The sequence below is a fragment of the Delphinus delphis genome, unplaced genomic scaffold (assembly GCF_949987515.2).
Source record: "Delphinus delphis unplaced genomic scaffold, mDelDel1.2 scaffold_48, whole genome shotgun sequence".
Taxonomy (NCBI): domain Eukaryota; kingdom Metazoa; phylum Chordata; class Mammalia; order Artiodactyla; family Delphinidae; genus Delphinus; species Delphinus delphis.
In genome coordinates, this window is record NW_027192669.1 from 768641 (window position 1) to 794719 (window position 26079).

Genomic DNA, 26079 nt, shown 5'->3' on the forward strand with positions numbered 1-26079 from the left:
TCTGTGATATTGAACTTGTACGGTAAACGAGGTTCTTGTAAACGGAGGCGTCCCAAACTTTGGGGTGGCTGTGTCTTTTTGATTTTAATTTCCCTAAGCTATAGGACCATAAGTGGAAGTGCCCTAGGCTCTGTTGCTTTGTTTTTTAGATGTTTCAGGAAACACCATACACTTCTCCTGAGTGTCTCTTGGCAATTTACATCCCGCCCATCAGCATAACAAGGCTCCCAGTTGTCCAAGGCCTGTCCTGCCTTTCTGGATTTTACACTTTTTTCAGATGGCCCTTTTGACCGGGGGGAAGTGAGACTTCATTGTAGTGCAGATTTCCTTTGCAAGTTTGCTTGGTTGGCCAAAAAAGGCGTATGCGTTTTTTCCTGAATATATTCAGGAAAAAACGCATACGCCCTTTTGGCCAAGTGCATCATTGTGGACGTTCTGCCTCTTTTCCTATGCTTTCAATGCACTTCCAGTCTACCTCCTGAAATCGGTTTCCTGCAATTCTGCCCCGCTTTCAAGTCCTCTTGGCAGCCTTACTTCAGTCTATTTTTGGACGATAGCTGTCATTTATAACTCTGCAGGTTTGTGAATTACAGTGCCCCTGAGCTCCTTTCTTCAACTTGCTTTCTTGTGACCTGGCCGCAACACCGCAGGATGGCTTCAGGCCCTAATCTGGTTCCGGCACGGCACGCTGAGCTTCTGGTTATTTCCTCTTCCTGGTGGGAAATGAGAGTTAAATTTGCCCGTCCAGACACCTCCAGCTAGTCTCTCATTGGTTCTCGCTATTCCTGTTCATCTTCCGCAGAAATTGCAAACTGGGCCAAACAGGAGGTTAAAGGCGCTGACTCTCCAAGTGGGGAGAGTGTTAGTAAAGCGTCTGGAATGTTGCACCCGAGTACCAGGGGAGGAAAACTGAGACATATTTGAACACGTCTCCCGATCACATGGTTGATCATACTCTGGGTTCCACATGCATGTTTTAGCTGAAGGAAGAATACCTAAAACCTGGGTAGTTGAAACCCGTGGAATGGGTACCATGCAATATGACTTCAAAGGGTCTTCATTTGCTCACCGAACCTCTCCAATCCTATCACTGCTGCGTTTATGCCCCTGTACACATGCTTGATTCTCTTTCGGAGACATAGCAATCCCTAGATTTTAAGATACTTACTAGTCAGGTACATTCTTAGGCGTTTAATATGCGGTGTTGAGTCCATTTCTTTGAGCAAGGAGTAGCTCTTATCTATTCCATATTTGGCTTAAGGAACTTTATCTGTGCTCATTTCAATCTCTGGTTTTATGCAGCACCCCAACTCACCTTTACCCTTAAGCAAGCATAGGTTGGTTTTCTAAATTTGAGACCCTGTTCTGTTCTGTAATTCAGTTCCTGTGTAGCCAAGTTTACATTCCGTGTATTACTGATATCTTATGATGTTTCTTTTTCTGTGTGACTTATTTCAGTTAGAATCATCATACCTGAGTCCACTCATTGTGCTACTAAGGGCCTGATGACACAGATTTCATTGCTGAGTGATATTGCTTTGTAAGTAAATACCACAACTTTTTTATCCATTTTTCACTTTCTGCGATGTTGAACTTGTACTGTAAACGAGGTTCTTGTAAACAGAGGCGTCCCAAACTTTGGGGTGGCTGTGTCTTTTTGATTTTAAATTCCCTAAGCTATAGGACCATAAGTGGAAGTGCCCTAGGCTCTGTTGCTTTGTTTTTTAGATGTTTCAGGAAACACCATACACTTCTCCCGAGTGGTTGTTGGCAATTTACATCCCGCCCTTCAGCATAACAAGGCTCCCAGTTCTCCATGGCCTGTCCTGCCTTTCTGGATTTTACACTTTTTTCAGATGGCCCTTTTGACCGGGGGGAAGTGAGACTTCATTGTAGTGCAGGTTTCCTTTGCAAGCTTGCTTGGTTGGCCAAAAAGGGCGTATGCGTTTTTTCCTGAATATATTCAGGAAAAAACGCATACGCCCTTTTTGGCCAAGTGCATCATTGTGGACGTTCTGCCTCTTTTCCTATGCTTTCAATGCAATTCCAGTCTACCTCCTGAAATCGGTTTCCTGCAATTCTGCCCCGCTTTCAAGTCCTCTTGGCAGCCTTACTTCAGTCTATTTTTGGACGATAGCTGTCATTTATAACTCTGCAGGTTTGTGAATTACAGTGCCCCTGAGCTCCTTTCTTCAACTCGCTTTCTTGTGACCTGGCCGCAACACCGCAGGATGGCTTCAGGCCCTAATCTGGTTCCGGCACGGCACGCTGAGCCTTTGGTTATTTCCTCTTCCTGGTGGGAAATGAGAGTTAAATTTGCCCGTCCAGACACCTCCAGCTAGTCTCTCATTGGTTCTCGCTATTCCTGTTCATCTTCCGCAGAAATTGCAAACTGGGCCAAACAGGAGGTTAAAGGGACTGACTCTCCAAGTGGGGAGAGTGTTAGTAAAGCGTCTGGAATGTTGCACCCGAGTACCAGGGGAGGAAAACTGAGACATATTTGAACACGTCTCCCGTTCACATGGTTGATCATACTCTGGGTTCCACATGCATGTTTTAGCTGAAGGAAGAATACCTAAAACCTGGGTAGTTGAAACCCGTGGAATGGGTACCATGCAATATGACTTCAAAGGGTCTTCATTTGCTCACCGAACCTCTCCAATCCTATCACTGCTGCGTTTATGCCCCTGTACACATGCTTGATTCTCTTTCAGAGACATAGCAATCCATAGGTTTTAAGATACTTACTAGTCAGGTACATTCTTAGGCGTTTAATATGCGGTGTTGAGTCCATTTCGTTGAGCAAGGAGTAGCTCTTGTCTATTCCATATTTGGCTTAAGGAACTTTATCTGTGCTCATTTCAATCTCTGGTTTTATGCAGCACCCCAACTCACCTTTCCCCTTAAGCAAGCATAAGTTGGTTTTCGAAATTTGAGACCCTGTTCTGTTCTGTAATTCAGTTCCTGTGTAGCCAAGTTTACATTCCGTGTATTACTGATATCTTATGATGTTTCTATTTCTGTGTGACTTATTTCATTTAGAATCATCATACCTGAATCCACTCATTGTGCTGCTAAGGGCCTTATGACACAGATTTCATTGCTGAGTGATATTGCTTTGTAAGTAAATACCAGAACTTCTTTATCCATTTTTCACTTTCTGCGATGTTGAACTTCTACTGTAAACGAGGTTCTTGTAAACAGAGGCGTCCCAAACTTTGGGGTGGCTGTGTCTTTTTGATTTTAATTTCCCTAAGCTATAGGACCATAAGTGGAAGTGCCCTAGGCTCTGTTGCTTTGTTTTATATATGTTTCAGGAAACACCATACACTTCTCCCGAGTGTCTGTTGGCAATTTACATCCCACCCATCACCATAACAAGGCTCCCAGTTCTCCTTGGCCTGTCCTGCCTTTCTGGATTTTACACTTTTTTCAGATGGCCCTTTTGACCGGGGGGGGGGAAGTGAGACTTCATTGTAGTGCAGATTTCCTTTGCAAGCTTGCTTGGTTGGCCAAAAAGCGCGTATGCGTTTTTTCCTGAATATATTCAGGAAAAAACGCATACGCCCTTTTTGGCCAAGTGCATCATTGTGGACGTTCTGCCTCTTTTCCTATGCTTTCAATGCAATTCCAGTCTACCTCCTGAAATCGGTTTCCTGCAATTCTGCCCCGCTTTCAAGTCCTCTTGGCAGCCTTACTTCAGTCTATTTTTGGACGATAGCTGTCATTTATAACTCTGCAGGTTTGTGAATTACAGTGCCCCTGAGCTCCTTTCTTCAACTCGCTTTCTTTTGAGCTGGCCGCAACACTGCAGGATGGCTTCAGGCCCTAATCTGGTTCTGGCACGGCACGCTGAGGCTTTGGTTATTTCCTCTTCCTGGTGGGAAATGAGAGTTAAATTTGCCTGTCCAGACACCTCCAGCTAGCCTCTCATTGGTTCTCGCTATTCCTGTTCATCTTCCGCAGAAATTGCAAACTGGGCCAAACAGGAGGTTAAAGGCGCTGACTCTCCAAGTGGGGAGAGTGTTAGTAAAGCATCTGGAATGTTGCACCCGAGTACCAGGGGAGGAAAACTGAGACATATTTGAACACGTCTCTCGTTCACATGGTTGATCATACTCTGGGTTCCACATGCATGTTTTAGCTGAAGGAAGAATACCTTAAACCTGGAGAGTTGAGACCCGTGTAATGGGTACCATGCAATATGACTTCAAAGGGTCTTCATTTGCTCACCGAACCTCTCCAATCCTATCACTGCTGCGTTTATGCCCCTGTACACACGCTTGATTCTCTTTCGGAGACATAGCAATCCATAGGTTTTAAGATACTTACTAGTCAGGTACATTCTTAGGCGTTTAATATGCGGTGTTGAGTCCATTTCGTTGAGCAAGGAGTAGCTCTTGTCTATTTCATATTTGGCTTAAGGAACTTTATCTGTGCTCATTTCAATCTCTGGTTTTATGCAGCACCCCAACTCACCTTTCCCCTTAAGCAAGCATAAGTTGGTTTTCTAAATTTGAGACCCTTTTCTGTTTTGGAATGCAGTTCCTGTGTAGCCAAGTTTACATTCCGTGTATTAGTGATATCTTATGATGTTTCTTTTTCTGTGTGACTTATTTCAGTTAGAATCATCGTACCTGAATCCACTCATTATGCTGCTACGGGCCTGATGACATAGATTTCATTGCTGAGTGATACTGCATTGTACGTAAGTACCACAAGTTCTTTATCCATTTTTCACTTTCTGTGATATTGAACTTGTACGGTAAACGAGGTTCTTGTAAACGGAGGCGTCCCAAACTTTGGGGTGGCTGTGTCTTTTTGATTTTAATTTCCCTAAGCTATAGGACCATAAGTGGAAGTGCCCTAGGCTCTGTTGCTTTGTTTTTTAGATGTTTCAGGAAACACCATACACTTCTCCTGAGTGTCTCTTGGCAATTTACATCCCGCCCATCAGCATAACAAGGCTCCCAGTTGTCCAAGGCCTGTCCTGCCTTTCTGGATTTTACACTTTTTTCAGATGGCCCTTTTGACCGGGGGGAAGTGAGACTTCATTGTAGTGCAGATTTCCTTTGCAAGTTTGCTTGGTTGGCCAAAAAAGGCGTATGCGTTTTTTCCTGAATATATTCAGGAAAAAACGCATACGCCCTTTTGGCCAAGTGCATCATTGTGGACGTTCTGCCTCTTTTCCTATGCTTTCAATGCACTTCCAGTCTACCTCCTGAAATCGGTTTCCTGCAATTCTGCCCCGCTTTCAAGTCCTCTTGGCAGCCTTACTTCAGTCTATTTTTGGACGATAGCTGTCATTTATAACTCTGCAGGTTTGTGAATTACAGTGCCCCTGAGCTCCTTTCTTCAACTTGCTTTCTTGTGACCTGGCCGCAACACCGCAGGATGGCTTCAGGCCCTAATCTGGTTCCGGCACGGCACGCTGAGCCTCTGGTTATTTCCTCTTCCTGGTGGGAAATGAGAGTTAAATTTGCCCGTCCAGACACCTCCAGCTAGTCTCTCATTGGTTCTCGCTATTCCTGTTCATCTTCCGCAGAAATTGCAAACTGGGCCAAACAGGAGGTTAAAGGCGCTGACTCTCCAAGTGGGGAGAGTGTTAGTAAAGCGTCTGGAATGTTGCACCCGAGTACCAGGGGAGGAAAACTGAGACATATTTGAACACGTCTCCCGATCACATGGTTGATCATACTCTGGGTTCCACATGCATGTTTTAGCTGAAGGAAGAATACCTAAAACCTGGGTAGTTGAAACCCGTGGAATGGGTACCATGCAATATGACTTCAAAGGGTCTTCATTTGCTCACCGAACCTCTCCAATCCTATCACTGCTGCGTTTATGCCCCTGTACACATGCTTGATTCTCTTTCGGAGACATAGCAATCCCTAGATTTTAAGATACTTACTAGTCAGGTACATTCTTAGGCGTTTAATATGCGGTGTTGAGTCCATTTCTTTGAGCAAGGAGTAGCTCTTATCTATTCCATATTTGGCTTAAGGAACTTTATCTGTGCTCATTTCAATCTCTGGTTTTATGCAGCACCCCAACTCACCTTTACCCTTAAGCAAGCATAGGTTGGTTTTCTAAATTTGAGACCCTGTTCTGTTCTGTAATTCAGTTCCTGTGTAGCCAAGTTTACATTCCGTGTATTACTGATATCTTATGATGTTTCTTTTTCTGTGTGACTTATTTCAGTTAGAATCATCATACCTGAGTCCACTCATTGTGCTACTAAGGGCCTGATGACACAGATTTCATTGCTGAGTGATATTGCTTTGTAAGTAAATACCACAACTTTTTTATCCATTTTTCACTTTCTGCGATGTTGAACTTGTACTGTAAACGAGGTTCTTGTAAACAGAGGCGTCCCAAACTTTGGGGTGGCTGTGTCTTTTTGATTTTAAATTCCCTAAGCTATAGGACCATAAGTGGAAGTGCCCTAGGCTCTGTTGCTTTGTTTTTTAGATGTTTCAGGAAACACCATACACTTCTCCCGAGTGGTTGTTGGCAATTTACATCCCGCCCTTCAGCATAACAAGGCTCCCAGTTCTCCATGGCCTGTCCTGCCTTTCTGGATTTTACACTTTTTTCAGATGGCCCTTTTGACCGGGGGGAAGTGAGACTTCATTGTAGTGCAGGTTTCCTTTGCAAGCTTGCTTGGTTGGCCAAAAAGGGCGTATGCGTTTTTTCCTGAATATATTCAGGAAAAAACGCATACGCCCTTTTTGGCCAAGTGCATCATTGTGGACGTTCTGCCTCTTTTCCTATGCTTTCAATGCAATTCCAGTCTACCTCCTGAAATCGGTTTCCTGCAATTCTGCCCCGCTTTCAAGTCCTCTTGGCAGCCTTACTTCAGTCTATTTTTGGACGATAGCTGTCATTTATAACTCTGCAGGTTTGTGAATTACAGTGCCCCTGAGCTCCTTTCTTCAACTCGCTTTCTTTTGAGCTGGCCGCAACACCGCAGGATGGCTTCAGGCCCTAATCTGGTTCCGGAACAGCACGCTGAGCCTTTGGTTATTTCCTCTTCCTGATGGGAAATGAGAGTTAAATTTGCCCGTCCAGACACCTCCAGCTAGCCTCTCATTGGTTCTCGCTATTCCTGTTCATCTTCCGCAGAAATTGCAAACTGGGCCAAACAGGAGGTTAAAGGCGCTGACTCTCCAAGTGGGGAGAGTGTTAGTAAAGCATCTGGAATGTTGCACCCGAGTACCAGGGGAGGAAAACTGAGACATATTTGAACACGTCTCTCGTTCACATGGTTGATCATACTTGGGTTCCACATGCATGTTTTAGCTGAAGGAAGAATACCTTAAACCTGGAGAGTTGAGACCCGTGTAATGGGTACCATGCAATATGACTTCAAAGGGTCTTCATTTGCTCACCGAACCTCTCCAATCCTATCACTGCTGCGTTTATGCCCCTGTACACATGCTTGATTCTCTTTCGGAGACATAGCAATCCATAGGTTTTAAGATACTTACTAGTCAGGTACATTCTTAAGCGTTTAATATGGGGTGTTGAGTCCATTTCGTTGAGCAAGGAGTAGCTCTTGTCTATTCCATATTTGGCTTAAGGAACTTTATCTGTGCTCATTTCAATCTCTGGTTTTATGCAGCACCCCAACTCACCTTTACCCTTAAGCAAGCATAAGTTGGTTTTCTAAATTTGAGACCCTGTTCTGTTCTGTAATTCAGTTCCTGTGTAGCCAAGTTTACATTCCGTGTATTACTGATATCTTATGATGTTTCTTTTTCTGTGTGACTTATTTCAGTTAGAATCATCATACCTGAATCCACTCATTATGCTGCTAAGGGCCTGATGACACAGATTTCATTGCTTGGTGATATTGCTTTGTAAGTAAATACCACAACTTCTTTATCCATTTTTCACTTTCTGCGATGTTGAACTTGTACTGTAAACGAGGTTCTTGTAAACAGAGCCGTTCCAAACTTTGGGGTGGCTGTGTCTTTTTGATTTTAATTTCCCTAAGCTATAGGACCATAAGTGGAAGTGCCCTAGGTTCTGTTGCTTTGTTTTTTAGATGTTTCAGGAAACACCATACACTTCTCCCGAGTGGTTGTTCGCAATTTACATCCCGCCCATCAGCATAACAAGGCTCCCAGTTCTCCATGGCCTGTCCTGCCTTTCTGGATTTTACACTTTTTTCAGATGGCCCTTTTGACCGGGGGGAAGTGAGACTTCATTGTAGTGCAGATTTCCTTTGCAAGCTTGCTTGGTTGGCCAAAAAGCGCGTATGCGTTTTTTCCTGAATATATTCAGGAAAAAACGCATACGCCCTTTTTGGCCAAGTGCATCATTGTGGACGTTCTGCCTCTTTTCCTATGCTTTCAATGCAATTCCAGTCTACCTCCTGAAATCGGTTTCCTGCAATTCTGCCCCGCTTTCAAGTCCTCTTGGCCGCCTTACTTCAGTATATTTTTGGACGATAGCTGTCATTTATAACTCTGCAGGTTTGTGAATTACAGTACCCCTGAGCTCCTTTCTTCAACTCGCTTTCTTGTGAGCTGGCCGCAACGCCGCAGGATGGCTTCAGGCCCTAATCTGGTTCCGGTACGGCACGCTGAGCCTTTGGTTAATTCCTCTTCCTGGTGGGAAATGAGAGTTAAATTTGCCCGTCCAGACACCTCCAGCTAGTCTCTCATTGGTTCTCGCTATTCCTGTTCATCTTCCGCAGAAATTGCAAACTGGGCCAAACAGGAGGTTAAAGGGACTGACTCTCCAAGACGGGAGAGTGTTAGTAAAGCGTCTGGAATGTTGCACCCGAGTACCAGGGGAGGAAAACTGAGACATATTTGAACACGTCTCCCGTTCACATGGTTGATCATACTCTGGGTTCCACATGCATGTTTTAGCTAAAGGATGAATACCTTAAACCTGGGTAGTTGAAACCCGTGGAATGGGTACCATGCAATATGACTTCAAAGGGTCTTCATTTGCTCACCGAACCTCTCCAATCCTATCACTGCTGCGTTTATGCCCCTGCACACATGCTTGATTCTCTTTCGGAGACATAGCAATCCATAGGTTTTAAGATACTTACTAGTCAGGTACATTCTTAGGCGTTTAATATGGGGTGTTGAGTCCATTTCGTTGAGCAAGGAGTAGCTCTTGTCTATTCCATATTTGGCATAAGGAACTTTATCTGTGCTCATTTCAATCTCTGGTTTTATGCAGCACCCCAACTCACCTTTACCCTTAAGCAAGCATAAGTTGGTTTTCTAAATTTGAGACTCTGTGCTGTTCTGTAATTCAGTTCCTGTGTAGCCAAGTTTACATTCCGTGTATTACTGATATCTTATGATGTTTCTTTTTCTGTGTGACTTATTTCAGTTAGAATCATCATACCTGAATCCACTCATTGTGCTGCTAAGGGCCTGATGACACAGATTTCATTGCTGAGTGATATTGCTTTGTAAGTAAATACCACAACTTTTTTATCCATTTTTCACTTTCTGCGATGTTGAACTTGTACTGTAAACGAGGTTCTTGTAAACAGAGCCGTTCCAAACTTTGGGGTGGCTGTGTCTTTTTGATTTTAAATTCCCTAAGCTATAGGACCATAATTGGAAGTGCCTAGGCTCTGTTGCTTTGTTTTTTAGATGTTTCAGGAAACACCATACACTTCTCCCGAGTGGTTGTTGGCAATTTACATCCCGCCCATCAGCATAACAAGGCTCCCAGTTCTCCATGGCCTGTCCTGCCTTTCTGGATTTTACCCTTTTTTCAGATGGCCCTTTTGACCAGGGGGAAGTGAGACTTCATTGTAGTGCAGATTTCCTTTGCAAGCTTGCTTGGTTGGCCAAAAAGGGCGTATGCGTTTTTTCCTGAATATATTCAGGAAAAAACGCATACGCCCTTTTTGGCCAAGTGCATCATTGTGGACGTTCTGCCTCTTTTCCTATGCTTTCAATGCAATTCCAGTCTACCTCCTGAAATCGGTTTCCTGCAATTCTGCCCCGCTTTCAAGTCCTCTTGGCAGCCTTACTTCAGTCTATTTTTGGACGATAGCTGTCATTTATAACTCTGCAGGTTTGTGAATTACAGTGCCCCTGAGCTCCTTTCTTCAACTCGCTTTCTTGTGACCTGGCCGCAACACCGCAGGATAGCTTCAGGCCCTAATCTGGTTCCGGCCCGGCATGCTGAGCCTTTGGTTAATTCCTCTTCCTGGTGGGAAATGAGAGTTAAATTTGCCCGTCCAGACACCTACAGCTAGCCTCTCATTGGTTCTCGCTATTCCTGTTCATCTTCCGCAGAAATTGCAAACTGGGCCAAACAGGAGGTTAAAGGCGCTGACTCTCCAAGTGGGGAGAGTGTTAGTAAAGCATCTGGAATGTTGCACCCGAGTACCAGGGGAGGAAAACTGAGACATATTTGAACACGTCTCTCGTTCACATGGTTGATCGTACTTGGGTTACACATGCATGTTTTAGCTGAAGGAAGAATACCTTAAACCTGGAGAGTTGAGACCCGTGTAATGGGTACCATGCAATATGACTTCAAAGGGTCTTCATTTGCTCACCGAACCTCTCCAATCCTATCACTGCTGCGTTTATGCCCCTGTACACACGCTTGATTCTCTTTTGGAGACATAGCAATCCATAGGTTTTAAGATATTTACTAGTCAGGTACATTCTTAGGCGTTTAATATGCGGTGTTGAGTCCATTTCGTTGAGCAAGGAGTAGCTCTTGTCTATTCCATATTTGGCTTAAGGAACTTTATCTGTGCTCATTTCAATCTCTGGTTTTATGCAGGACCCCAACTCACCTTTACCCTTAAGCAAGCATAAGTTGGTTTTCTAAATTTGAGACCCTGTTCTGTTCTGTAATTCAGTTCCTGTGTAGCCAAGTTTACATTCCGTGTATTACTGATATCTTATGATGTTTCTTTTTCTGTGTGACTTATTTCAGTTAGAATCATCATACCTGAATCCACTCATTGTGATGCTAAGGGCCTGATGACACAGATTTCATTGCTTGGTGATATTGCTTTGTAAGTAAATACCACAACTTCTTTATCCATTTTTCACTTTCTGCGATGTTGAACTTGTACTGTAAACGAGGTTCTTGTAAACAGAGCCGTTCCAAACTTTGGGGTGGCTGTGTCTTTTTGATTTTAATTTCCCTAAGCTATAGGACCATAAGTGGAAGTGCCCTAGGTTCTGTTGCTTTGTTTTTTAGATGTTTCAGGAAACACCATACACTTCTCCCGAGTGGTTGTTGGCAATTTACATCCCGCCCATCAGCATAACAAGGCTCCCAGTTCTCCATGGCCTGTCCTGCCTTTCTGGATTTTACACTTTTTTCAGATGGCCCTTTTGACCGGGGGGAAGTGAGACTTCATTGTAGTGCAGATTTCCTTTGCAAGCTTGCTTGGTTGGCCAAAAAGGGCGTATGCGTTTTTTCCTGAATATATTCAGGAAAAAACGCATACGCCCTTTTTGGCCAAGTGCATCATTGTGGACGTTCTGCCTCTTTTCCTATGCTTTCAATGCAATTCCAGTCTACCTCCTGAAATCGGTTTCCTGCAATTCTGCCCCGCTTTCAAGTCCTCTTGGCAGCCTTACTTCAGTCTATTTTTGGATGATAGCTGTCATTTATAACTCTGCAGGTTTGTGAAATACAGTGCCCCTGAGCTCCTTTCTTCAACTCGCTTTCTTGTGACCTGGCCGCAACACCGCAGGATGGCTTCAGGCCCTAATCTGGTTCCGGCACGGCACGCTGAGCCTTTGGTTATTTCCTCTTCCTGGTGGGAAATGAGAGTTAAATTTGCCCGTCCAGACACCTCCAGCTAGTCTCTCATTGGTTCTCGCTATTCCTGTTCATCTTCCGCAGAAATTGCAAACTGGGCCAAACAGGAGGTTAAAGGGACTGACTCTCCAAGTCGGGAGAGTGTTAGTAAAGCGTCTGGAATGTTGCACCCGAGTACCAGGGGAGGAAAACTGAGACATATTTGAACACTTCTCCCGATCACATGGTTGATCATACTCTAGGTTCCACATGCATGTTTTAGCTGAAGGAAGAATACCTTAAAACTGGGTAGTTGAAACCCGTGGAATGGGTACCATGCAATATGACTTCAAAGGGTCTTCATTTGCTCACCGAACCTCTCCAATCCTATCACTGCTGCGTTTATGCCCCTGTACACATGCTTGATTCTCTTTCGGAGACATAGCAATCCATAGGTTTTAAGATACTTACTAGTCAGGTACATTCTTAGGCGTTTAATATGCGGTGTTGAGTCCATTTCGTTGAGCAAGGAGTAGCTCTTGTCTATTCCATATTTGGCTTAAGGAACTTTATCTGTGCTCATTTCAATCTCTGGTTTTATGCAGCACCCCAACTCACCTTTCCCCTTAAGCAAGCATAAGTTGGTTTTCGAAATTTGAGACCCTGTTCTGTTCTGTAATTTAGTTCCTGTGTAGCCAAGTTTACATTCCGTGTATTACTGATATCTTATGATGTTTCTTTTTCTGTGTGACTTATTTCAGTTAGAATCATCATACCTGAATCCACTCATTGTGCTGCTAAGGGCCTGATGACACAGATTTCATTGCTGAGTGATATTGCTTTGTAAGTAAATACCACAACTTCTTTATCCATTTTTCACTTTCTGCGATGTTGAACTTGTACTGTAAACGAGGTTCTTGTAAACAGAGCCGTTCCAAACTTTGGGGTGGCTGTGTCTTTTTGATTTTAATTTCCCTAAGCTATAGGACCATAAGTGGCAGTGCCCTAGGCTCCGTTGCTTTGTTTTTTAGATGTTTCAGGAAACACCATACACTTCTCCCGAGTGTCTGTTGGCAATTTACATCCCGCCCATCAGCATAACAAGGCTCCCAGTTCTCCATGGCCTGTCCTGCCTTTCTGGATTTTACACTTTTTTCAGATGGCCCTTTTGACCGGGGGGAAGTGAGACTTCATTGTAGTGCAGATTTCCTTTGCAAGCTTGCTTGGTTGGCCAAAAAGGGCGTATGCGTTTTTTCCTGAATATATTCAGGAAAAAACGCATACGCCCTTTTTGGCCAAGTGCATCATTGTGGACGTTCTGCCTCTTTTCCTATGCTTTCAATGCAATTCCAGTCTACCTCCTGAAATCGGTTTCCTGCAATTCTGCCCCGCTTTCAAGTCCTCTTGGCAGCCTTACTTCAGTCTATTTTTGGATGATAGCTGTCATTTATAACTCTGCAGGTTTGTGAAATACAGTGCCCCTGAGCTCCTTTCTTCAACTCGCTTTTTTGTGACCTGGCCGCAACACCGCAGGATGGCTTCAGGCCCTAATCTGGTTCCGGCACGGCACGCTGAGCCTTTGGTTATTTCCTCTTCCTGGTGGGAAATGAGAGTTAAATTTGCCCGTCCAGACACCTCCAGCTAGTCTCTCATTGGTTCTCGCTATTCCTGTTCATCTTCCGCAGAAATTGCAAACTGGGCCAAACAGGAGGTTAAAGGGACTGACTCTCCAAGTCGGGAGAGTGTTAGTAAAGCGTCTGGAATGTTGCACCCGAGTACCAGGGGAGGAAAACTGAGACATATTTGAACACTTCTCCCGATCACATGGTTGATCATACTCTAGGTTCCACATGCATGTTTTAGCTGAAGGAAGAATACCTTAAAACTGGGTAGTTGAAACCCGTGTAATGGGTACCATGCAATATGACTTCAAAGGGTCTTCATTTGCTCACCGAACCTCTCCAATCCTATCACTGCTGCGTTTATGCCCCTGTACACATGCTTGATTCTCTTTCGGAGACATAGCAATCCATAGGTTTTAAGATACTTACTAGTCAGGTACATTCTTAGGCGTTTAATATGCGGTGTTGAGTCCATTTCGTTGAGCAAGGAGTAGCTCTTGTCTATTCCATATTTGGCTTAAGGAACTTTATCTGTGCTCATTTCAATCTCTGGTTTTATGCAGCACCCCAACTCACCTTTCCCCTTAAGCAAGCATAAGTTGGTTTTCGAAATTTGAGACCCTGTTCTGTTCTGTAATTTAGTTCCTGTGTAGCCAAGTTTACATTCCGTGTATTACTGATATCTTATGATGTTTCTTTTTCTGTGTGACTTATTTCAGTTAGAATCATCATACCTGAATCCACTCATTGTGCTGCTAAGGGCCTGATGACACAGATTTCATTGCTGAGTGATATTGCTTTGTAAGTAAATACCACAACTTCTTTATCCATTTTTCACTTTCTGCGATGTTGAACTTGTACTGTAAACGAGGTTCTTGTAAACAGAGCCGTTCCAAACTTTGGGGTGGCTGTGTCTTTTTGATTTTAATTTCCCTAAGCTATAGGACCATAAGTGGCAGTGCCCTAGGCTCCGTTGCTTTGTTTTTTAGATGTTTCAGGAAACACCATACACTTCTCCCGAGTGTCTGTTGGCAATTTACATCCCGCCCATCAGCATAACAAGGCTCCCAGTTCTCCATGGCCTGTCCTGCCTTTCTGGATTTTACACTTTTTTCAGATGGCCCTTTTGACCGGGGGGAAGTGAGACTTCATTGTAGTGCAGATTTCCTTTGCAAGCTTGCTTGGTTGGCCAAAAGGGCGTATGCGTTTTTTCCTGAATATATTCAGGAAAAAACGCATACACCCTTTTTGGCCAAGTGCATCATTGTGTACGTTCTGCCTCTTTTCCTATGCTTTCAATGCAATTCCAGTCTACCTCCTGAAATCGGTTTCCTGCAATTCTGCCCCGCTTTCAAGTCCTCTTGGCAGCCTTACTTCAGTCTATTTTTGGACGATAGCTGTCATTTATAACTCTGCAGGTTTGTGAATTACAGTGCCCCTGAGCTCCTTTCTTCAACTCGCTTTCTTGTGACCTGGCCGCAACACCGCAGGATGGCTTCAGGCCCTAATCTGGTTCCGGCCCGGCATGCTGAGCCTTTGGTTAATTCCTCTTCCTGGTGGGAAATGAGAGTTAAATTTGCCCGTCCAGACACCTCCAGCTAGCCTCTCATTGGTTCTCGCTATTCCTGTTCATCTTCCGCAGAAATTGCAAACTGTGCCAAACAGGAGGTTAAAGGCGCTGACTCTCCAAGTGGGGAGAGTGTTAGTAAAGCGTCTGGAATGTTGCACCTGAGTACCAGGGGAGGAAAACTGAGACATATTTGAACACGTCTCCCGTTCACATGGTTGATCATACTTGGGTTCCACATGCATGTTTTAGCTGAAGGAAGAATACCTAAAACCTGGGTAGTTGAAACCCGTGGAATGGGTACCATGCAATATGACTTCAAAGGGTCTTCATTTGCTCACCGAACCTCCCCAATCCTATCACTGCTGCGTTTATGCCCCTGTACACATGCTTGATTCTCTTTCGGAGACATAGCAATCCATAGGTTTTAAGATACTTACTAGTCAGGTACATTCTTAGGCGTTTAATATGCGGTGTTGAGTCCATTTCGTTGAGCAAGGAGTAGCTCTTGTCTATTCCATATTTGGCTTAAGGAACTTTATCTGTGCTCATTTCAATCTCTGGTTTTATGCAGCAACCCAACTCACCTTTCCCCTTAAGCTAGCATAAGTTGGTTTTCTAAATTTGAGACCCTGTTCTGTTCTGTAATTCAGTTCCTGTGTAGCCAAGTTTACATTCCGTGTATTACTGATATCTTATGATGTTTCTTTTTCTGTGTGACTTATTTCAGTTAGAATCATCATACCTGAATCCACTCATTGTGCTGCTAAGGGCCTGATGACACAGATTTCATTGCTGAGTGATATTGCTTTGTAAGTAAATACCACAACTTCTTTATCCATTTTTCACTTTCTGCGATGTTGAACTTGTACTGTAAACGAGGTTCTTGTAAACAGAGCCGTTCCAAACTTTGGGGTGGCTGTGTCTTTTTGATTTTAATTTCCCTAAGCTATAGGACCATAATTGGAAGTGCCCTAGGTTCTGTTGCTTTGTTTTTTAGATGTTTCAGGAAACACCATACACTTCTCCCGAGTGGTTGTTGGCAATTTACATCCCGCCCATCAGCATAACAAGGCTCCCAGTTCTCCATGGCCTGTCCTGCCTTTCTGGATTTTACACTTTTTTCAGATGGCCCTTTTGACCGGGGGGAAGTGAGACTTCATTGTAGTGCAGATTTCCTTTGCAAGCTTGCTTGGTTGGCCAAAAACTGCGTATGCGTTTTATCCTGAATATATTCAGGAAAAAACGCATACGCCCTTTTTGGCCAAGTGCATCATTGTGTACGTTCTGCCTCTTTTCCTATGCTTTCAATGCAATTCCAGTCTACCTCCTGAAATCGGTTTCCTGCAATTCTGCCCCGCTTTCAAGTCCTCTTGGCAGCCTTACTTCAGTCTATTTTTGGACGATAGCTGTCATTTATAACTCTGCAGGTTTGTGAATTACAGTGCCCCTGAGCTCCTTTCTTCAACTCGCTTTCTTGTGACCTGGCCGCAACACCGCAGGATGGCTTCAGGCCCTAATCTGGTTCCGGCATGGCACACTGAGCCTTTGGTATTTCCTCTTCCTGGTGGGAAATGAGAGTTAAATTTGCCCGTCCAGACACCTCCAGCTAGCCTCTCATTGGTGCTCGCTATTCCTGTTCATCTTCCGCAGAAATTGCAAACTGGGCCAAACAGGAGGTTAAAGGCGCTGACTCTCCAAGTGGGGAGAGTGTTAGTAAAGCGTCTGGAATGTTGCACCCGAGTACCAGGGGAGGAAAACTGAGACATATTTGAACACGTCTCCCGTTCACATGGTTGATCATACTTGGGTTCCACATGCATGTTTTAGCTGAAGGAAGAATACCTTAAACCTGGAGAGTTGAGACCCGTGTAATGGGTATCATGCAATATGACTTCAAAGGGTCTTCATTTGCTCACCGAACCTCTCCAATCCTATCACTGCTGCGTTTATGCCCCTGTACACATGCTTGATTCTCTTTTGGAGACATAGCCATCCATAGGTTTTACGATACTTACTAGTCAGGTACATTCTTAGGCGTTTAATTTGCGGTGTTGAGTCCATTTCGTTGAGCAAGGAGTAGCTCTTGTCTATTCCATATTTGACTTAAGGAACTTTATCTGTGCTCATTTCAATCTCTGGTTTTATGCAGGACCCCACCTCACCTTTACCCTTAAGCAAGCATAAGTTGGTTTTCTAAATTTGAGACCCTGTTCTGTTCTGTAATTCAGTTCCTGTGTAGCCAAGTTTACATTCCGTGTATTACTGATATCTTATGATGTTTCTTTTTCTGTGTGACTTATTTCAGTTAGAATCATCATACCTGAATCCACTCATTGTGATGCTAAGGGCCTGATGACATAGATTTCATTGCTGAGTGATATTGCTTTGTATGTAAATACCACAACTTCTTTATCCATTTTTCACTTTCTGCAATGTTGAACTTGTACTGTAAACGAGGTTCTTGTAAACAGAGCCGTTCCAAACTTTGGGGTGGCTGTGTCTTTTTGATTTTAATTTCCCTAAGCTATAGGACCATAAGTGGAAGTGCCCTAGGCTCTGTTGCTTTGTTTTTTAGATGTTTCAGGAAACACCATACACTTCTCCCTAGTGTCTGTTGGCAATTTACATCCCGCCCATCAGCATAACAAGGCTCCCAGTTCTCAATGGCCTGTTGCCTTTCTGGATTTTACACTTTTTTCAGATGGCCCTTTTGACCGGGGGGAAGTGAGACTTCATTGTAGTGCAGATTTCCTTTGCAAGCTTGCTGGGTTGGCCAAAAAGGGCGTATGCGTTTTTTCCTGATTATATTCAGGAAAAAACGCATACGCCCTTTTTGGCCAAGTGCATCATTGTGGACGTTCTGCCTCTTTTCCTATGCTTTCAATGCAATTCCAGTCTACCTCCTGAAATCGGTTTCCTGCAATTCTGCCCCGCTTTCAAGTCTTCTTGGCACCCTTACTTCAGTCTATTTTTGGACGATAGCTGTCATTTACAACTCTGCAGGTTTGTGAATTACAGTGCCCCTGAGCTCCTTTCTTCAACTCGCTTTCTTGTGACCTGGCCGCAACACCGCAGGTTGTCTTCAGACCCTAATCTGGTTCCGGCACGGCACGCTGAGCCTTTGGTTAATTCCTCTTCCTGGTGGGAAATGAGAGTTAAATTTGCCCGTCCAGACACCTCCAGCTAGCCTCTCATTGGTTCTCGCTATTCCTGTTCATCTTCCACAGAAATTGCAAACTGGGCCCAACAGGAGGTTAAAGGGACTGACTCTCCAAGTGGGGAGAGTGTTAGTAAAGCGCCTGGAATGTTGCACCCGAGTACCAGGGGAGGAAAACTGAGACATATTTGAACACGTCTCCCGATCACATGGTTGATCATACTCTAGGTTCCACATGCATGTTATAGCTGAAGGAAGAATACCTTAAACCTGGGTAGTTGAAACTTGTGGAATGGGTACCATGCAATATGACTTCAAAGGGTCTTCATTTGCTCACCGAACCTCTCCAATCCTATCACTGCTGCGTTTATGCCCCTGTACACATGCTTGATTCTCTTTCGGAGACATAGCAATCCATAGGTTTTAAGATACTTACTAGTCAGGTAAATTCTTAGGCGTTTAATATGGGGTGTTGAGTCCATTTCGTTGAGCAAGGAGTAGCTCTTGTCTATTTCATATTTGGCTTAAGGAACTTTATCTGTGCTCATTTCAATCTCTGGTTTTATGCAGCACCCCAACTCACCTTTCCCCTTAAGCAAGCATAAGTTGGTTTTCTAAATTTGAGACCCTGTTCTGTTCTGTAATTCAGTTCCTGTGTAGCCAAGTTTACATTCCGTGTATTACTGATATCTTATGATGTTTCTTTTTCTGTGTGACTTATTTCAGTTAGAATCATCATACCTGAATCCACTCATTGTTCTGCTAAGGGCCTGATGACATAGATTTCATTGCTGAGTGATATTGCTTTGTAAGTAAATACCACAACTTCTTTATCCATTTTTCACTTTCTGCGATGTTGAACTTGTACTGTAAACGAGGTTCTTGTAAACAGAGCCGTTCCAAACTTTGGGGTGGCTGTGTCTTTTTGATTTTAATTTCCCTAAGCTATAGGACCATAAGTGGAAGTGCCCTAGGCTCTGTTGCTTTGTTTTTTAGATGTTTCAGGAAACACCATACACTTCTCCCTAGTGTCTGTTGGCAATTTACATCCCGCCTATCAGCATAACAAGGCTCCCAGTTCTCAATGGCCTGTTGCCTTTCTGGATTTTACACTTTTTTCAGATGGCCCTTTTGACCGGGGGGAAGTGAGACTTCATTGTAGTGCAGATTTCCTTTGCAAGCCTGCTGGGTTGGCCAAAAAGGGCGTATGCGTTTTTTCCTGATTATATTCAGGAAAAAACGCATATGCCCTTTTTGGCCAAGTGCATCATTGTGGACGTTCTGCCTCTTTTCCTATGCTTTCAATGCAATTCCAGTCTACCTCCTGAAATCGGTTTCCTGCAATTCTGCCCCGCTTTCAAGTCCTCTTGGCAGCCTTACTTCAGTCTATTTTTGGACGATAGCTGTCATTTATAACTCTGCAGGTTTGTGAATTACAGTGCCCCTGAGCTCCTTTCTTCAACTCGCTTTCTTTTGAGCTGGCCGCAACACCGCAGGATGGCTTCAGGCCCTAATCTGGTTCCGGAACAGCACGCTGAGCCTTTGGTTATTTCCTCTTCCTGATGGGAAATGAGAGTTAAATTTGCCCGTCCAGACACCTCCAGCTAGCCTCTCATTGGTTCTCGCTATTCCTGTTCATCTTCCGCAGAAATTGCAAACTGGGCCAAACAGGAGGTTAAAGGCGCTGACTCTCCAAGTGGGGAGAGTGTTAGTAAAGCGTCTGGAATGTTGCACCCGAGTACCAGGGGAGGAAAACTGAGACATATTTGAACACGTCTCCCATTCACATGGTTGATCATACTTTGGTTCCACATGCATGTTTTAGCTGAAGGAAGAATACCTTAAACCTGGAGAGTTGAGACCCGTGTAATGGGTACCATGCAATATGACTTCAAAGGGTCTTCATTTGCTCACCGAACCTCTCCAATCCTATCACTGCTGCGTTTATGCCCCTGTACACATGCTTGATTCTCTTTTGGAGACATAGCAATCCATAGGTTTTACGATACTTACTAGTCAGGTACATTCTTAGGCGTTTAATATGCGGTGTTGAGTCCATTTCGTTGAGCAAGGTGTAGCTCTTGTCTATTCCATATTTGACTTAAGGAACTTTATCTGTGCTCATTTCAATCTCTGGTTTTATGCAGCACCCCAACTCACCTTTACCCTTAAGCAAGCATAAGTTGGTTTTCTAAATTTGAGACCCTGTTCTGTTCTGTAATTCAGTTCCTGTGTAGCCAAGTTTAATTCCGTGTATTACTGATATCTTATGATGTTTCTTTTTCTGTGTGACTTATTTCAGTTAGAATCATCATACCTGAATCCACTCATTGTGATGCTAAGGGCCTGATGACATAGATTTCATTGCTGAGTGATATTGCTTTGTAAGTAAATACCACAACTTCTTTATCCATTTTTCACTTTCTGCGATGTTGAACTTGTACTGTAAACGAGGTTGTTGTAAACAGAGGCGTCCCAAACTTTGGGGTGGCTGTGTCTTTTTGATTTTAATTTCCCTAAGTTATAGGACCATAAGTGGCAGTGCCCTAGGCTCTGTTGCTTTGTTTTTTAGATGTTTCAGGAAACACCATACACTTCTCCCTAGTGTCTGTTGGCAATTTACATCCCGCCCATCAGCATAACAAGGCTCCCAGTTCTCCATGGCCTGTCCTGCCTTTCTGGATTTTACACTTTTTTCAGATGGCCCTTTTGACCGGGGGGAAGTGAGACTTCATTGTAGTGCAGATTTCCTTTGCAAGCTTGCTTGGTTGGCCAAAAAGGGCGTATGCGGTTTTTCCTGAATATATTCAGGAAAAAACGCATACGCCCTTTTTGGCCAAGTGCATCATTGTGGACGTTCTGCCTCTTTTCCTATGCTTTCAATGCAATTCCAGTCTACCTCCTGAAATCGGTTTCCTGCAATTCTGCCCCGCTTTCAAGTCCTCTTGGCAGCCTTACTTCAGTATATTTTTGGACGATAGCTGTCATTTATAACTCTGCAGGTTTGTGAATTACAGTGCCCCTGAGCTCCTTTCTTCAACTCGCTTTCTTTGGAGCTGGCCGCAACACCGCAGGATGGCTTCAGGCCCTAATCTGGTTCCGGTACGGCATGCTGAGCCTTTGGTTATTTCCTCTTCCTGGTGGGCAATGAGAGTTAAATTTGCCCGTCCAGACACCTCCAGCTAGCCTCTCATTGGTTCTCGCTATTCCTGTTCATCTTCCGCAGAAATTGCAAACTGGGCCAAACAGGAGGTTAAAGGCGCTGACTCTCCAAGTCGGGAGAGTGTTAGTAAAGCGTCTGGAATGTTGCACCCGAGTACCAGGGGAGGAAAACTGAGACATATTTGAACACGTCTCCCGATCACATGGTTGATCATAGTCTGGGTTCCACATGCATGTTTTAGCTGAAGGAAGAATACCTTAAACCTGGAGAGTTGAGACCCGTGTAATGGGTACCATGCAATATGACTTCAAAGGGTCTTCATTTGCTCACCGAACCTCTCCAATCCTATCACTGCTGGGTTTATGCCCCTGTACACATGCTTGATTCTCTTTTGGAGACATAGCAATCCATAGGTTTTACGATACTTACTAGTCAGGTACATTCTTAGGCGTTTAATATGCGGTGTTGAGTCCATTTCGTTGAGCAAGGAGTAGCTCTTGTCTATTCCATATTTGACTTAAGGAACTTTATCTGTGCTCATTTCAATCTCTGGTTTTATGCAGCACCCCACCTCCCCTTTACCCTTAAGCAAGCATAAGTTGGTTTTCTAAATTTGAGACCCTGTTCTGTTCTGTAATTCAGTTCCTGTGTAGCCAAGTTTACATTCCGTGTATTACTAATATCTTATGATGTTTCTTTTTCTGTGTGACTTATTTCAGTTAGAATCATCATACCTGAATCCACTCATTGTGATGCTAAGGGCCTGATGACATAGATTTCATTGCTGAGTGATATTGCTTTGTAAGTAAATACCACAACTTCTTTATCCATTTTTCACTTTCTGCGATGTTGAACTTGTACTGTAAACGAGGTTGTTGTAAACAGAGGCGTCCCAAACTTTGGGGTGGCTGTGTCTTTTTGATTTTAATTTCCCTAAGCTATAGGACCATAAGTGACAGTGCCCTAGGCTCTGTTGCTTTGTTTTTTAGATGTTTCAGGAAACACCATACACTTCTCCCGAGTGTCTGTTGGCAATTTACATCCCGCCCATCAGCATAACAAGGCTCCCAGTTCTCCATGGCCTGTCCTGCCTTTCTGGATTTTACACTTTTTTCAGATGGCCCTTTTGACCGGGGGGAAGTGAGACTTCATTGTAGTGCAGATTTCCTTTGCAAGCTTGCTTGGTTGGCCAAAAAGGGCGTATGCGGTTTTTCCTGAATATATTCAGGAAAAAACGCATACGCCCTTTTTGGCCAAGTGCATCATTGTGGACGTTCTGCCTCTTTTCCTATGCTTTCAATGCAATTCCAGTCTACCTCCTGAAATCGGTTTCCTGCAATTCTGCCCCGCTTTCAAGTCCTCTTGGCAGCCTTACTTCAGTCTATTTTTGGACGATAGCTGTCATTTATAACTCTGCAGGTTTGTGAATTACAGTGCCCCTGAGCTCCTTTCTTCAACTCGCTTTCTTTTGAGCTGGCCGCAACACCGCAGGAGGGCTTCAGGCCCTAATCTGGTTCCGGCCCGGCATGCTGAGCCTTTGGTTATTTCCTCTTCCTGGTGGGAAATGAGAGTTAAATTTGCCCGTCCAGACACCTCCAGCTAGCCTCTCATTGGTTCTCGCTATTCCTGTTCATCTTCCGCAGAAATTGCAAACTGGGCCAAACAGGAGGTTAAAGGCGCTGACTCTCCAAGTCGGGAGAGTGTTAGTAAAGCGTCTGGAATGTTGCACCCGAGTACCAGGGGAGGAAAACTGAGACATATTTGAACACGTCTCCCGATCACATGGTTGATCATACTCTGGGTTCCACATGCATGTTTTAGCTGAAGGAAGAATACCTTAAACCTGGAGAGTTGAGACCCGTGTAATGGGTACCATGCAATATGACTTCAAAGGGTCTTCATTTGCTCACCGAACCTCTCCAATCCTATCACTGCTGCGTTTATGCCCCTGTACACATGCTTGATTCTCTTTTGGAGACATAGCAATCCATAGGTTTTACGATACTTACTAGTCAGGTACATTCTTAGGCGTTTAATATGCGGTGTTGAGTCCATTTCGTTGAGCAAGGAGTAGCTCTTGTCTATTCCATATTTGACTTAAGGAACTTTATCTGTGCTCATTTCAGTCTCTGGTTTTATGCAGCACCCCACCTCACCTTTCCCCTTAAGCAAGCATAAGTTGGTTTTCTAAATTTGAGACCCTGTTCTGTTCTGTAATTCAGTTCCTGTGTAGCCAAGTTTACATTCCGTGTATTACTGATATCTTATGATGTTTCTTTTTCTGTGTGACTTATTTCAGTTAGAATCATCATACCTGAATCCACTCATTGTTCTGCTAAGGGCATGATGACATAGATTTCATTGCTGAGTGATATTGCTTTGTAAGTAAATACCACAACTTCTTTATCCATTTTTCACTTTCTGCGATGTTGAACTTGTCCTGTAAACGAGGTTGTTGTAAACAGAGGCGTCCCAAACTTTGGGGTGGCTGTGTCTTTTTGATTTTAATTTCCCTAAGCTATAGGACCATAAGTGGCAGTGCCCTAGGCTCTGTTGCTTTGTTTTTTAGATGTTTCAGGAAACACCATACACTTCTCCCGAGTGTCTGTTGGCAATTTACATCCCGCCCATCAGCATAACAAGGCTCCCAGTTCTCCATGGCCTGTCCTGCCTTTCTGGATTTTACACTTTTTTCAGATGGCCCTTTTGACCGGGGGGAAGTGAGACTTCATTGTAGTGCAGATTTCCTTTGCAAGCTTGCTTGGTTGGCCAAAAAGGGCGTATGCGGTTTTTCCTGAATATATTCAGGAAAAAACGCATACGCCCTTTTTGGCCAAGTGCATCATTGTGGACGTTCTGCCTCTTTTCCTATGCTTTCAATGCAATTCCAGTCTACCTCCTGAAATCGGTTTCCTGCAATTCTGCCCCGCTTTCAAGTCCTCTTGGCAGCCTTACTTCAGTCTATTTTTGGACGATAGCTGTCATTTATAACTCTGCAGGTTTGTGAATTACAGTGCCCTTGAGCTCCTTTCTTCAACTCGCTTTCTTTTGAGCTGGCCGCAACACCGCAGGAGGGCTTCAGGCCCTAATCTGGTTCCGGCCCGGCATGCTGAGCCTTTGGTTATTTCCTCTTCCTGGTGGGAAATGAGAGTTAAATTTGCCCGTCCAGACACCTCCAGCTAGCCTCTCATTTGTTCTCGCTATTCCTGTTCATCTTCCGCAGAAATTGCAAACTGGGCCAAACAGGAGGTTAAAGGCGCTGACTTTCCAAGTGGGGAGAGTGTTAGTAAAGCGTCTGGAATGTTGCACCCGAGTACCAGGGGAAGAAAACTGAGACATATTTGAACACGTCTCCCGATCAAATGGTTGATCATACTCTGGGTTCCACATGCATGTTTTAGCTGAAGGAAGAATACCTAAAACCTGGGTAGTTGAAACCCGTGGAATGGGTACCATGCAATATGACTTCAAAGGGTCTTCATTTGCTCACCGAACCTCTCCAATCCTATCACTGCTGCGTTTATGCCCCTGTACACATGCTTGATTCTCTTTCGGAGACATAGCAATCTATAGGTTTTAAGATACTTACTAGTCAGGTACATTCTTAGGCGTTTAATATGGGGTGTTGAGTCCATTTCGTTGAGCAAGGAGTAGCTCTTGTCTATTCCATATTTGGCTTAAGGAACTTTATCTGTGCTCATTTCAATCTCTGGTTTTATGCAGCACCCCAACTCACCTTTCCCCTTAAGCAAGCATAAGTTGGTTTTCTAAATTTGAGACCCTGTTCTGTTCTGTAATTCAGTTCCTGTGTAGCCAAGTTTACATTCCGTGTATTACTGATATCTTATGATGTTTCTTTTTCTGTGTGACTTATTTCAGTTAGAATCATCATACCTGAATCCACTCATTGTGCTGCTAAGGGCCTGATGACACAGATTTCATTGCTGAGTGATATTGCTTTGTAAGTAAATACCACAACTTCTTTATCCATTTTTCACTTTCTGCGATGTTGAACTTGTACTGTAAACGAGGTTCTTGTAAACAGAGCCGTTCCAAACTTTGGGGTGGCTGTGTCTTTTTGATTTTAATTTCCCTAAGCTATAGGACCATAAGTGGAAGTGCCCTAGGTTCTGTTGCTTTGTTTTTTAGATGTTTCAGGAAACACCATACACTTCTCCCGAGTGGTTGTTGGCAATTTACATCCCGCCCATCAGCATAACAAGGCTCCCAGTTGTCCATGGCCTGTCCTGCCTTTCTGGATTTTACACTTTTTTCAGATGGCCCTTTTGACCGGGGGGAAGTGAGACTTCATTGTAGTGCAGATTTCCTTTGCAAGCTTGCTTGGTTGGCCAAAAAGGGCGTATGCGTTTTTTCCTGAATATATTCAGGAAAAAACGCATACGCCCTTTTTGGCCAAGTGCATCATTGTGGACGTTCTGCCTCTTTTCCTATGCTTTCAATGCAATTCCAGTCTACCTCCTGAAATCGGTTTCCTGCAATTCTGCCCTGCTTTCAAGTCCTCTTGGCAGCCTTACTTCAGTCTATTTTTGGACGATAGCTGTCATTTATAACTCTGCAGGTTTGTGAATTACAGTGCCCCTGAGCTCCTTTCTTCAACTCGCTTTCTTGTGAGCTGGCCGCAACACCGCAGGAGGGCTTCAGGCCCTAATCTGGTTCCGGCACGGCACGCTGAGCCTTTGGTTAATTCCTCTTCCTGGTGGGAAATGAGAGTTAAATTTGCCCGTTCAGACACCTCCAGCTAGCCTCTCATTGGTTCTCGCTATTCCTGTTCATCTTCCGCAGAAATTGC